This window comes from Chrysemys picta, chromosome 10 (assembly GCF_011386835.1).
Source record: "Chrysemys picta bellii isolate R12L10 chromosome 10, ASM1138683v2, whole genome shotgun sequence".
NCBI classification, from domain to species: domain Eukaryota; kingdom Metazoa; phylum Chordata; order Testudines; family Emydidae; genus Chrysemys; species Chrysemys picta.
This window is the reverse complement of record NC_088800.1, coordinates 38,983,663-38,997,464: the sequence shown is the minus strand read 5'-3', so window position 1 is coordinate 38,997,464 and position 13,802 is coordinate 38,983,663. Positions and strand designations below refer to the sequence as shown.

The 13,802-nt window shown below is 45.4% G+C and overlaps 1 long non-coding RNA gene across 2 annotated transcripts in view; it reads right to left on the bottom strand.

The window, feature by feature from the left end:
- LOC135973970 (uncharacterized) overlaps positions 1 to 9,896 on the bottom strand; it is a 30,200-nt gene extending 20,304 nt beyond the window's left edge. The window contains exons 1-2 of one of the 2 annotated variants that reach the window (XR_010591095.1): positions 9,718 to 9,896; positions 8,475 to 8,537 (exon numbers count right to left, since the gene is read on the bottom strand). This is a non-coding gene — a long non-coding RNA (uncharacterized LOC135973970). The remainder of the gene's footprint in view (positions 1 to 8,474; positions 8,538 to 9,717) is intronic. The other variant, XR_010591096.1, reaches the window with a different exon arrangement.
- Positions 9,897 to 13,802: the final 3,906 nt, after the last annotated feature.

The window sequence follows — 13,802 nt, the reverse complement described above, 5'->3', positions numbered from 1 at the left end:
GCAAAAGATTTAAGGTAGAATATTGTTATGAGCTGGGCTAAACCTTGTTATGAGTTGAATTAAAACTATGCTGAAACTGATGTATGAATATGCCCTTCACTTAAGATTGCTGTAAGGGACAGTTATGGAGTCACACCTAAAACAAGGCCTAATCATCATCGGCAGTACATGCAATGTGCTCAGCCATTTAATGGTGTCATCATCAACCAGGTGAAGAGCCGTAGCCAGCATTCGAAATAAGTCAGTGGGCACTCGACCCTGATATGCGACATAGTCTGAAGTTGACTGCAGCTGCATCGCGGGTCATTAGATAAACTCCTTTTAAAGAGACTGGCCATACAGTTACCCTGTCCTGTTCGAAATCGGTTCAGAGATGACCACAGGTGCCTTGGCAGATCAAAACCTAGTAGACAGGAGGCTTAATAGGGGATTTCTACACTGCGATAAAAAACCCATGGCACTGAGTCTCAGAGTCCATGTCTGCTAGCTTGGGTTCAGGCTGCAGGCTCTGAGACCCACCCCCAGAGCTTAGGCTCTAGCCCGAGCCTGAACATCCACACTGCAGTTTTGTAGCCCTGCAGCCCTAGCCCTGCGAGTCCAAGTCAGCTGACATGGGCCAGGCGTGGGTGTTTTATTGCAGTGTAGACATGCCCATAGAGAGCAGAGAAAGCAAGCAGGGGTGAAAGTAACTTAAAGGACTTACCGGTACGCTGGAGTCCTGAGCAGGGGGCGTGGCCTCAACTGGGAGAGGCGTGGTCTCAACCAGAAGAGGTGGGGCCTTTAAATACCCAGGCCCTTTAAAATCAAGATTTAAAGGCCCAGGGGCTCCGGCTGCAGCTGGAAGCCCTGGGGCCTTTAAATCAGCCTGGGGAAGCCGGTCCGGTCCGGCACAACGTACTGGCTCTTGGTGGTACGCCGTACTGGACTGGACCAGCTTACTTTCACCTCTGAAAGCAAGCCAAGCAGCAGCCGGTAAGCTAGGTGTGACCCTGGAAAAAGCATAGAGAAAGATTCTGGGTAGGGGGTGCTGCCTGAAAGAAGTTTGAGCCTGTGAGCTAAGAAACTGTTTTGATTTTGATTCCTCCTGCATGTGGTGTAAATTCCTTGTAAAGAAACAAGATTGCATCAAAGAAAATACCAGACTCCATCAACAATTTCTACTCCCAATTGGAACATTCTCAGGGCCCCAAACATTGACTAGCTGCTTGGTAACAATATTATTATCTGCCTGGTGTGATGGTACCATTCAGATCCACCTCTCTGGGTGGATCAGCATAGTGTGAGTGGGTCAGCCAGTGTGTGTTCAAACAGGTTAGACTGGGTGATTATAACAGTCCCTCATTCTGGCTTTAAACCTATGAATCTAGGAAAGTGCATCCTTCCCACTAATCCCTAACACGCAGCCGCCTCTCCATAGCACACCCGCTGAAACACCTCTTGTGCAAGAACAGCTTGTGGAAGGAGATGAAAGTCTTCAGAACATCCAGGAGAAGGTGAGAAAGAAAGGTGCAGGGAGGCCATGGTGAGGAGAGAACAAGGAGAGACATGCACAGGGAACAAGGAATGGAGACAAAGGGAAGAATTCATTCCTGCCCTGAGAATGCCCTGCAGTCTCACCAGCCAATTAACTATCTTTACATTAGCTCATTTATTAACTTCTCAGGCCCTGAGTCCATGCATGTCACCTTGACAATAAGGTTAACCAGTTTCTTCAAGGCTCAGTAATTCTATCTGTAATCCTTTTAAATGCTGCCAAACTCCAGCTGCATCCACTTACTCATCTCATTCTTAATATATGTAGAGTCCTTCTCTGGCCTCTGAATCATTACCTTTCTCACAATGAGACTAGGGTTTGGGAAGCTCTTTTGGAAGTTCGCTGATCGCTTTGTGACATTGGCTTGGTTTTTTCTGCTTGCCAGATGGGCCAGGATTCACAACAATAATGGAAAACATTCTTTGAGGGCAAAGCAATGAACATACCTCAAGCTTGGGCTTGTCTACATTGCCAAGTTGTCAACAAAACTTTTGTCTTTCACAGGTACTTAAAAAAGCCCCTCTCCCCCTGGAAGATAAAAGTTTTGCTGCGGCAAGTGGCAGTGTGAACGCAGCTTTGTCGGCAGGCGCGCTTTCCTGCCGACAAAGTGAACACCGCTCGTGGGGCTGGAAGTATTTTGTCGGCAAAAGTGCCAACAAAGAGCATTTACACACGCCGACATTTAGCGACAAGGCTGTGTTGACACAGGCCCCAAAAGTGTCGACACAGCCTTGTCGCTAAAAGCTGCATGGTGTAGACAAGTCCCAGTTTGGGTAAAGTCAAACTGATAGATAGCTGTCTGTATTCACTGGTGATGCAAGGCAGGGAAGACCAGACCCAGTCCAGATGCATGAAATTAGAGGAAGAAAGGAAACTGGGGGATGTTCAAGTCAGTGGGTTGGATAAATGTGAAGAAATGTTCTGCCTCTGGCAGTGTCTCAGCTATAGAGCACATCCAGTCCTCAGCCCCTAATTAACAATTGCAAAGAGTTCACTGTGAATCAAATGGAGACAAGAAGAGTGTCTGCTCGCTATTCCACCTGCAGCAGGTTCCACCTCCAGATCATCTTTTATGGAAGATCTCACAATGCTTTGCAAACACTGTAGCCCATAAGATTATTTTGCTAGCTATTATATCCTACTAATCCAGCCAGCAGTATCAATTAATATGTTTATTTTTCTGAAATTAATCCATTTTATTCTTATATTTTATCAGTATCAATTCCTTGGAATTTAGGATGTGTTGAGGCATGTGTTTCCTAATAATAAGTTTTGCTGAAATGCAAGAAGCCTACTGGCCTGTAAGATCCGGTAAAATCTGCTATATAGCAAAAAAATGTCAGCATAAAAGCTGGCAACCTTTGGCACAGAAAAGAATGGCCCCTGAACTTTGGGGAACCAAAAGGAGGAACTATCCAGATCACATCACAGGTTTATCCAGTATCTACAACTGGTTGGTAACTGCAGGGTACACCACAACTTGGAGGTCATCAAGAGAGCCTAGGTTGGCAGTTTTGGAGTGAGATAATCCTTATTAATATATTTAGAAAGTAAGTGTCATAATCTACTAACCTATAGAAGAAGGGTACCCATAAATTTCTTAGGGGACGGAAATAATATTTGGGTATAGTACAGTGGTTCTCAAACTTGGGCTGCCGCTTGTTCAGGGAAAGCCCCTGGCGGGCCGGGCCGGTTTGTTTACCTGCAGGTTCGGCTGATCGCGGCTCCCACTGGCCGCGGTTTGCCACTCCAGGACAATGTGGGCTGCAGGAAGGGTGGCCAGCACGTCCCTCAGCCCGCGCCGCTTCCTGCAGCTCCCATCGGCCTGGAGCGGCGAACTGCGGCCAGTGGGAGCCGCGATGGGCCGAACCTGCAGATGCGGCAGGTAAACAAACCGGCCCAGCCCGCCAGGGGCTTTCCCTGAACAAGCGGCGACCCCAGTTTGAGAACCGCTGGTATAGTAGGTTGGGCCTGAATTACATAGGTCAGGATCCTATAAAATACCTGTAAGAGAGCTCTTTTAGGTTCTAGGCTCTTCTAACTCCTGAAGCTTTGGTTTCTTGGAGTGCTTTTTCCAGTTCTCCTATACTCTAGAGACTAGCTTTTCATCTATCTATCTATTCTATCTTCTATCACGCTATCAGCTCAGCTTGTGCAGTATAGTATAACTACTCAACATTCCTAACCATTGGGGAAGCTAGCACCATCGCGTAATCGGGCATGTCAGGAGTGAGGCTGGTCCTTCACCTCCTATTACTGGGTCCTCAAGGAAGGGTGTGAGTATGTTAGGTTAAGGTACTTATAATAGGAATGTTACCACCAGGAGTTTTGGAATTCTTTTACTGTTTTGCAGTCATAAGTTTCATTGCATTTCTTATTTTTTATGTTAATTTCAATAAAGGTTTTATCAATTTGGTATTGTCCTCAGTGTAAGTGTTCTTGCCAAGCACCCCGAGAGTCCTCTCCTGATATAGAACTCTCTGAGTTCTTGGACCCTGTAGTCTGAATTGGACAAGAACCTATAAATCTTCTGGTCGGATGCGATCAGTGGCGAGCCATAACAACGAACCCATGAAATTCAGGTCAACAACATTATTGAATTAATCATCCCTGCATCCGTAGGAGGGATGGTAAGTGGTGTTAGCCACTTTTACAGATTGGGAAAGTGGGGCACATACAGGTGAAGCAATTTATGCAATGCCACACAAGTCAATGGAAAAGCCAGGAAGAGAGTTCAGATCTCCCAGTTCCATGCCTTAATCACGTAGGGTAACATTCACCCACATGTGGAGGGCCAGCACCAGGTGCATGCACCACATTAGGGATTGGCTATATGGGGAAACTGAGCAAAATACCTGTTGCAGAATAAGCTATTCCACAGTAGCTATTTTAGAATAGTGCCCTATTTGGACAATCTTATTCCAGTTTGGAAGTGAATAAAATAAACCAGAAAAAGGCACTTTTATTCCAGATTAAGAGAGTCCATCCACAGAGTTACTCCAGAATAGCTGTTGTACTTTAAATTCACACACTACCTTTTTTCCAGAATAATTTCCCCATCTAGACAAGACCTAAATCACATTAAAGCCCTAATTTGGGAATTAAGAAAATGGTGCATATATCTGGTATTTGTCCTCTGCAGTGGGACTGGGATCTCATGGGTCCCGCAGGACCCGCTGCCATAATAGTGGAAGCAGGTAAAATGTACTTTGTTGTGGCTGGGCTTGAGTGGGCAAAAAAAACCAGCCAGCGGTAATTTGTGCGAAAACACAAAATGTCTCTTCAGTTTGTCATAAATAGAATTTCCAAACTGTAAAGCAAGATTTTCTTTTTTTTTTTTTTAAATAAAGGTTTTAATACTTAAATTTAAGTGAGGAATAGAAAGAGATTTGATGTCTATTGTAACGGGAGTTAGAGTATTTTTATATGGTTTAAGCAAGATTTGTTTTATTCTTTTAGTGGTAAAAATTGTGTCTGAATTCTATCTATCTATCTATCTTAACCAACAATTTTTTGTGGGGAATTGATTTTTTTTTTTAGTAGCATGGGGAAATCTGTCTCTCTTGTGGGATTTGTGGGATCTAAGATTTTTGCAGGTGGGAGCAGGATAAAAATGCAAGAAACAGTGCGGGAGCGAGTGGGAGTGGGTATTGCGGGGTGGGACAGGAGCAGGATTAAAAACAGTCCCGAGCAGGGCTCTATCTGGTGTTAGCTCTCTGCACAGGAGTGAATTTCACTCTTAGGCCTCCCTGATAATGTTGAGATTGTTTATTATTTATATTTCAGTAGCAGCAAGAAATCTTGACTAGGGCCTCCTGGTGCTAGGGTCTGTACAAACACGTAACAAAAAGACAGTCCCTGCCCCAGCAAGCTCATGGTCTACATGACAGACAGGACACAACAGACAAATGAGGAGAAGAAGGACGGGAGGCTGAGCCGAGCTGAGCAGAAAAGCAGAGATCTCCCACATCCTTCCAGCTCACCACTGCCTGAGGCCCTGTCCGCACTACAGGTGAAGCCACTTTAGCAAAGAACATGAGTCTGAGATGTGTGACTCTGTCTCAGTCCTGTAACTCCACATGTGCAGAGCATAGCGATGGGCTATCAGAGATGCCGTGGGCCAGGGGATCCACTGAGTAACCTCACTAAGAGCATGGAGCAGCACTACTGTTGGTTTGCAGCATTTAAGGGGAGCCTCTTGTGCTCCTTCTTTTGAAGACAGGAGTTTGCAAGGTGATTAAAAATTTATACCCGCAGCACACCCAGGAAGGGTCCATGGGCATCTCTGACCCTCCTGTGGTTTTGGGAAGAGGGTGCAGCTGGGGGAACTTTATTTTGGTTTGGGGTTTTTTGAGAGTTTGTTTCAATGTTTGGCAGAATGGCCTTTTGATTGAAGACATGCCTGTTCCCTAAGCCAGCAGGATCAGGTAAATTCCCAGGGTGTGCTGAGCTCATTTGCTGCCAACACCCAGGGCATTTCCTGAACATGGACAAAGGCTCTTTGAAACACACTCCTGTAGCTTGGTCAAACCATCATCCCCCTCCCTCTTTATCTCTCTTTTCCAGTGGTTATCTGGGTTCCTGCCCCTCTCTCCCTCCCTCCCTCTTTCTTTCTGTTTCTGTCCACTCCCTTTTTTAATCTGCTTTTATCTTTACTTCTCTGTCTCTCCCCCAGTCTGTCTGCTGACTGCTTCTCCTCCCTCTCTCTGTCTTTATCTCACTCTTTCATTCTCTTCCAATCTCTAGCAAGAGGCATTTTCCTCATTGTTTGCACCCAGCTCAGCCTGGTCATTGAAGTCAATGAGGGTTGCATAAGCTTTCATCCACCATGAAGTTGACCCAGTGCCTCTGCCCTCACCTAGTTCCGGTCCCCAGTCTCTCTCACTGCTTCCCTTTCATGGGCCAGGCCTGCACTGTCCTCTCAAATCCATATCAGATGCCCCCACCAATAATCCAAGGCAGGCTAATTTACCTACCATGGCTGCTTCCATCCCAGCCCCACACATCATCCAGCCCCAGAGACATCCATTCCCCCATAAGGGACCATCAGGGGAAGCCAGTTCCTACAAGGGGTAATTATTGGGCAGACACAATGGTCATGGCTAATATCTGTACTAGACCTCTTCGCTAGCAGCTGACAATTGTTTTCCTATTTCTCCTTGCTGCCTCATTCCACTGATTTCTAGTGAGGCGTCTGCTTGCACAAGAGAGCTCGGAATAGCAACACAGCATTGGCCTTCCCCTGCAGAAGTCTCAGAAGAGTCCCCTAGACTGAAGTGTCTCATAGACTCATAGACTTTAAGGTCAGAAGGGACCATTATGATCATCTAGTCTGACCTCCCGCATGATGCAGGCCACAAAAGCTGACCCACCCACTCCTGGAATAATTCTCTCCCTTGACTCAGCTGTTGAAGTCCCCAAATCATGATTTAAAGACTTCAAGTCGCAGAGAATCCTCCAGCAAGCGACCCCTGCCCAGCAAGCGACCAACTTCTGTTGATGAGAGAGACACGCTTTGGCACTTACACAGAGCTCTTCTTCACTTACCATCACCACATTGGGAAATGTCATGCCTGGGAGAGCCAGGCTTTGCACTCATTTATTTTTTCTTCCAGGCATTGAAAATTACTGCATGGGAAAGAGGGGATTTACAGGTCATTACAGGAAAGACATTCTCAATGTATGGATATCCAACACCCAGCTCTGTGTAAGCTCCAAAGCTTATCTCTCTCACCAATAAACGATATTACCTCACCCACCTTATCTCTATGTTACACAAGAGCAATTCTAAATGTTTTGCTATTTTCTTTCATCGAAGAGAAAGACACTTTTTTCTTGCCATGGTTCCTGTCAGGGTAGCTTTGATTTGATACCAGGTTAAGGCTAATGGTGGGTGAAGCAGAGGATGTTCAGTTGTATTGTCTGGATAAGCTTCTAAAAGTTCAGAAGTTTATTCAGAGTTATGTGAACTTCTGGCCAATCAGCAGATAAGGCAGTGCCAATGGAGGAGGACTGATTATCATCACTATAGCACCAAAAAGCCCAGTCATGGACTAGTCCCCCATTGTGCTAGATGCTATACAAACACAGAAAAAAAAGATGGCCCCTGTCACAAGGAGCTTACAATCTAAGTACAAGACAAGAGACAACAGATGGATAATAGATAGATGGGAGAGCACAAGGAAACAATGAGACAGTATTGGTCAGCATGATAGGTAGTAGTCTCTGCACACCAGCCTCCTAATCCTTGTCAAGTTTTTGGTAGTCACCATGGCAAAGGAGAGTTTTGAAGAGGATTTTGAAGGTGGTTGATGAGGTGGCTTTAAGATTCAGGATTTAATTTATAGAGATTTTTTTCCAAAAGGGTTTCAGTAAAGCCCAGGACACAACGTTATTAAGGAAAATTGAGAACCAAGGAACAAGGCTCACAGGTACTATAGTAATAATAGATAGATCCTGAATTTGAAACTACTTAACTACCAAGAGCTTCACTTCATCACCATGTTGGGGAATCTCCTAGAGCCCACATTTTTGGACCTGAATCCAGAAATGTCATGACTGGGAGAGCCAGGCAGTTCACTCATTTATTTTTATTTCCAGGCATTGATAATTGCTACCTGGTAAAGGGGGATTTCCAAGTTTACAAGCTTGCCAAGATAGACATTTTCAATGTATGGGTATCCAACACCCAGGCCTGCCCTTGATTGCTGGAAGCAGGAACTGCTGAGCTATTTTCCCCTGCTGGATCTCGCATGCTGTACACCCTGAGAAGAGAGCTGAATAGAGTTTACAAAGCATGGTTCCATTATAGGGATTATTTGTGTTAGCTAAATGTTTGATTCTGTTATTAATAAGAGATCAGGTAACCAGGCTCAATCAGTTTATTAATCAAAGATTATTAGTCAAAGATTAATGAGTACGATAAAGACAAATACATTACCCGCACAAGGAAGCAGTCCTGCAGCCTGATCCATTCCAGCTATCTTTCAGAAAGTACACCATACTTGTTTACAAAAAAGGGACAAAGAAAATTCCATTCTCATGACCTACTAACCCATGGAGTTCCTTTCAATTTACATAACAGATAAGCTAAAGACATCTGACAACAAGTCATTATCTCATCAACCATAGGACACATCAGTAACATGGAGTATTCCCTTTCTTGGTTTCCTGGGCATCTGAGCATATTTTCTAATGGTCAACAGGTCAGAGCAAGAGGTCACACACATCATTCAACAACATACTAAGATTTAGCCTGAGTACAAAGGATTATAGATACAAAGCATTATGGGACTTTGGTTCATCCGCAAATGTTCATGTTAATTTGGTTCATCTGCTAACACTTGGAGGTGGAATAATGTTTATTTGAATTTACCAATCTACTGGTCTTAAGAAAAGAGGTAGATTTACCCAGTCTTTATCCCTGTGCCAGAGGTCACACCAAAGACAATCTACAGAACAAATTAATTTTCTTTGTGGACTCCAGAACAGACTGACCATGCTCCTCAATAGGCTTCATTATGCTCTACAATAGCTGACACATCTACGTTAGGTAATTTCATACCTGCTGAACTAAGAAATGATCTCCAGAGTCACAGAGCTGCCATACCAATTACATTTGCTGTGCTACCTCACCGTGCCTTAAATATGTCAGAATTATTGTGGGTTCAATTGTGATTGATAGGCTTAGCCCTCCATGGGGCATGGCATTTCTGGGAGGCTATCTATACATTATAGGCCCAATACAAATCCCATTAAAGTCAATGAGACTCTTTCCATTGACTTCCATGGGAATTAGATTGGGTTGAAGCTGCTACTACTGGATCTGATCTTACTGCCATTTAAGTCAATGGTAAAGCTCCGATTTACTTGAATGGAAGCTGTCACACTGTCTGAAGTGGCTCACAACTGAGTGCCTATCTCAGGCAGACTGTGAGAAAACAAGGGCAGACCCCCCAAACTGGTGGTATATTTCATTATTAGATTTCATCAAGCCAGTAACAAATATGAACATTTCTATACCAGATCACTATACCAGTCTTACCCTGGAGTCACAGACAGTCCCTTTAGACTCTCCCGTCTACCTTGTCACCAAGAAAGCTGAACTTTGTAATAAAATGTTACTTAAATCTAAAATCACACCACATCAGGTTTCTCCCAGTCCCAAGAGAACAGTCACTTACCCCAAATCACTTACCCAGGTCCCTGCACAGCCTCCTCTCCCCAAACACTGATAAGCTCCAAACAGGGATCCTTTGCTCCCTGGAGCAAGCATTGTCACCTGGCCAGATAAGTGAGCACTTGCCAAGAAAACAGGAAGGGGAGTTTCAAAGTTCCTGGGGCTTTACAGGGGGAGAGGTGGATGTCTGTTTACCTGGGAGCAGAGCAGCAGAGCTGCTGGCTAGGGTGGTCACCTAGGCACTGTGGGATATCCTCCGGAGGCTAAAAGATGTGTAAACAGGATTTGGGCATGTCTACACTTGCCATTTAAAGTGCAAAAAGTCCCCTTTTTGCGCAAAAACTATGAAAGTGTCTACACTTGCCAATGACTTTTTGCAGTGAAACTCAGAAGTTTCACCACAAAAAGAAAACCACCTCCATGAGAGGCATACAGCTCTTACCAGTGTTGCTTTTGCGGTGACGTGCAAGTGAAGACATGTTCTTAAAGCAGGTAAAATATAATAATAGGTAAACCACAGTTTGTAACTCCAAATGGCAGCGGTGATGTAATAGACTGCCAATTTCCCAAAGCCTTTTCCAGGGCTACCCAGAATAATTCTGGGGATTTCCATCTTCTCATTCAGTTATTCTGCCCTGTTAGAATCCAAACAGTCCAGAGATAAAGAATCTTTCTTTGAATCAGTACATATAGCTTCTTTTCACAGACAACAATCTCCTAAGTGTTTTTACTCACACAGTGGCCAATTGCTTTGAATTTTGCATTCTTCTTCATTTCCATTCGATGAGTTATTTAGTTACAGGGATATACCTAATGTAAATGCCTGCCATTACATTATAATAGGAATAAATAAGTGAAAACAATACAAGAAACATTCCATTAGTTTTCATGCATTTCTAACACCTGAATACACTTTCACATTAACACACACTTTGATTTAGGGTTATTTAGTTACCAGGCATGCATAATGTAAATGTAATGTAATAGTAAACACCAGGATATAGATAGGCAAAAACAATAATTAACATCTCCTTTGATCTCTATTAACACACAAGTGACTTGGCCTGAATATATGCTAATACATTTCACTCCTTTGATATTCACACACAAGTTAATTGGCCTATGGCTCTGGCCTGAAATGGTCTGTCAGCATCACAGAAGCCAGGTCAGATCAATTATCACTGGGCCAATTCATGAGGCTCCCACTTAGTTTTTACTCTGTCTTTACTGTTGGCAAATCACCCATTGACTTTAATGGGAGATTTGCCTGAGTAAAGATTTCAGGGATTGGTCTGTAGACTCTGATCCTGTGAATACTTACACATGTGAATAGTCAAAAGTGCCTAAGTCACTTTTTAAAATAGGACTTCGGCTCTGAAGACACTTAGGTGCTTTTGAAAATTTTAGTCAGAGAGATTTTCATAGATTCATCAATTTTAAGGCCAGAAGTGACCATTAGATCACAGGTAATTAAATTTCACCCAGTTACTTCTGAGCCCAATAACTTGTGTTTGACTAAATCATCTCTTCCACAAAGGACTCCAATCTTGATCTGAAGACCCTCAAGGGATGAAGAATCCACCACTTCCTTGGAAGGCTGTTCTAGTGCTTAATCATTGGATGGAAGTGACTTGCCCAAGGTCCCACATAGAGTCTGTGGCAGAGCAAGGAACAGAATGCAGATTTCTTGAGTCCTGGTCCATCCCCTTAACTTTAAGGCAATCCATCCCCTTTAATGGACTACTGACCCATTCTATTCATTATTGTGAAAGTATTATCTAGGCTGGTGCTGCCTTTAGGTTTCATTTGTTTGTATATAAATCCCATCTCCTAGAACTGGAAGGGACTTTGAAAGGTCATTGAGTCCAGCCTCCTCTAGCAGGACCAAGTACTGATTTTGCCCCAAATCCCTAAATGGCCCCCTCAAGGACTGAACTCATAACCCTGGGTTTAGCAGGCCAGTGCTCAAACCACTGAGCTATCCCTCCCCCCATCACCAACTAGCTTATTGTTTCTGTATAATGGAGTTATTGAGTTTCTCTCTTATGTGTTAGTGGAGGAATAGGTTTTTTATTCCACTGAGCTCCTTCTCCAGTAATTCACTCACTGACTGGCACCTGGGTTTTATTATTATTTTGAAAATAAGTCTCGCTCTCTCTAGCTATCATGCCAAGCCCTCAGCTGTGCGGATTTATACCCGCTGAGGAGTCGGCCTGTGTAACTCTGACTCACCCCAGCGCAGCAGACCCACGGGTTACTTAATGCAGTCACAAAATATAGATCAAGTTGATTACTTTGCTTATTCAGCTTATTCAGCTTGCAGAAAACTATCTTTTGACTTCGGGGTGCAGGGCCGTCCTTACCCATATGCAAAGTACGCAGATGCGTAGGCCACCGGGACATTTGGGGCCCTGTGCAGCTGCGTGCTGCTCCAGCCCCTGCTCCGCCTCTTCCCCATGGCCCCTGCTCAAACCCAGCCCCACCCCCACTTCACCCCTTCCCCAAAGCCCTGCCCCTGCTCTGCCTCTGCCTCGCCTCTTCCTGCCACAGCCCCGCCCCCACTCCCCTGAGGATTGCAGCAGGCCTGCACTCACCAGCAGCAGTAAGTGGAGTGACTCAGCCCCAGCCTGCTCTGCTCCCCTGGCTCCCAGCCACGCCGCCGGTGAGTGTGGGGGGGCGATTCCCCCCTGCCGCCCAAGCCCCAAGGCTGGGAACCGGGGCAGCAGAGTGGAGTGGGCTGGGTCCAGGTCGCTCCACTTCCCACGCCCTGCACTCACTGGGCGGCAGGAAGCAGAGTGATCCAGCCCCAACCCGCTCCACTCTGCCGGCTCATGCTGGGGGGCGGTTTCCTCCCTCCCCCCCAAACCAGTCCTCCCCCCCCCCCCCCCACGGAGGCCTGGGGCCCCACACAGCCCACCTGCGTAGGGCACCAAAATGGCTAGGGACAGCCTTGTCTGGGTGGGGTATATTTCAGTATACCTACTGCTCCTTGCTGTCTGCCCTGTAGCAATACAAGCTGTTTGCTCATTTTTAGGACTTGTTTCAAGATTTAAGCTCACAGGTTCAGACTTGCCAAGCTCTTTGTTCCTCGTGTTTGAAGTCTTTTTTTAAAACACCAAACCAAACCAAACAAACCCTCCTTGTTGTTTGTGAAGCCCATGGTTGGGTGTTCAGGCAACCGAGGTCTATGCCATATCTTTATCTCTGGTTACTGCCCCTTAATCTATCCAGTGGTTTTCCATTTTAGCCTCTGAGGATCCTTCTCCACCCAGTTATCCAGAGAGACCCTCCACACACAGAGGTCTCCAGGACTGCAGTCTGCAAACTGTAGTTCATTGTCCAGCATGGTCAGCCACATTGAGGGATTGCATGCTTCCTTCCCTAATCACCTAAAGAAGTGATTAGTCCGAGAGAGGTGAGCTGTGGGGCTCAGTGGCAAGGTCGGGATATGGACGCAGACTTCCCTAAAGTCGAGGAGCTTACAAATTTGACATTTGGACTGAGCCTTTCTCTAGTCTAGTCCTTGTGCAGTCATGTACATCAGTCCAAAATGGGTACCAGTCATTGCCATTCTGAATGGGTAGCAGTCTGCACTCAATTTACACAGTGGAAATAATCTATAAAAGGAGCAGGGCAATAGAGAATCTGGTCCCTGAGGTTTAAATGTACTCACCTTTAAATGTCTTCACGCTGAAGGGGGAAGGGGGAGTTATGGATTTGAGCAGATGGCTGCCTCAGTAAGGGCCCAATCCTGCAAGCTCCTGTTATCAGTGAGGGTTGGGCACTCAGATTCTTGCAGAATCAATCCCTCTGAAACGATTGTCAAGCTGAGCTATACAATCAGCTGCCACAGACCACCAAAAGCTTGCTTCTGGGAGTGGGAAGCCTCTGGAGGTGGCACTCACGTTCTGAGGAGTGTGATGGGAGATGGGAGGGAGCCAACTGGTAATCACTTATTGGTAATCTTTGTAGCAATTATGGAGTAACACTGATGGGCCCTGAGGGATGTCCGGGCCTCATGCAGAAGAACTTTGAGAGTCAAGGGAGGAGGGGGAGGAGGTGGAAAGAACATGGGGGAGGGTGTGAGCT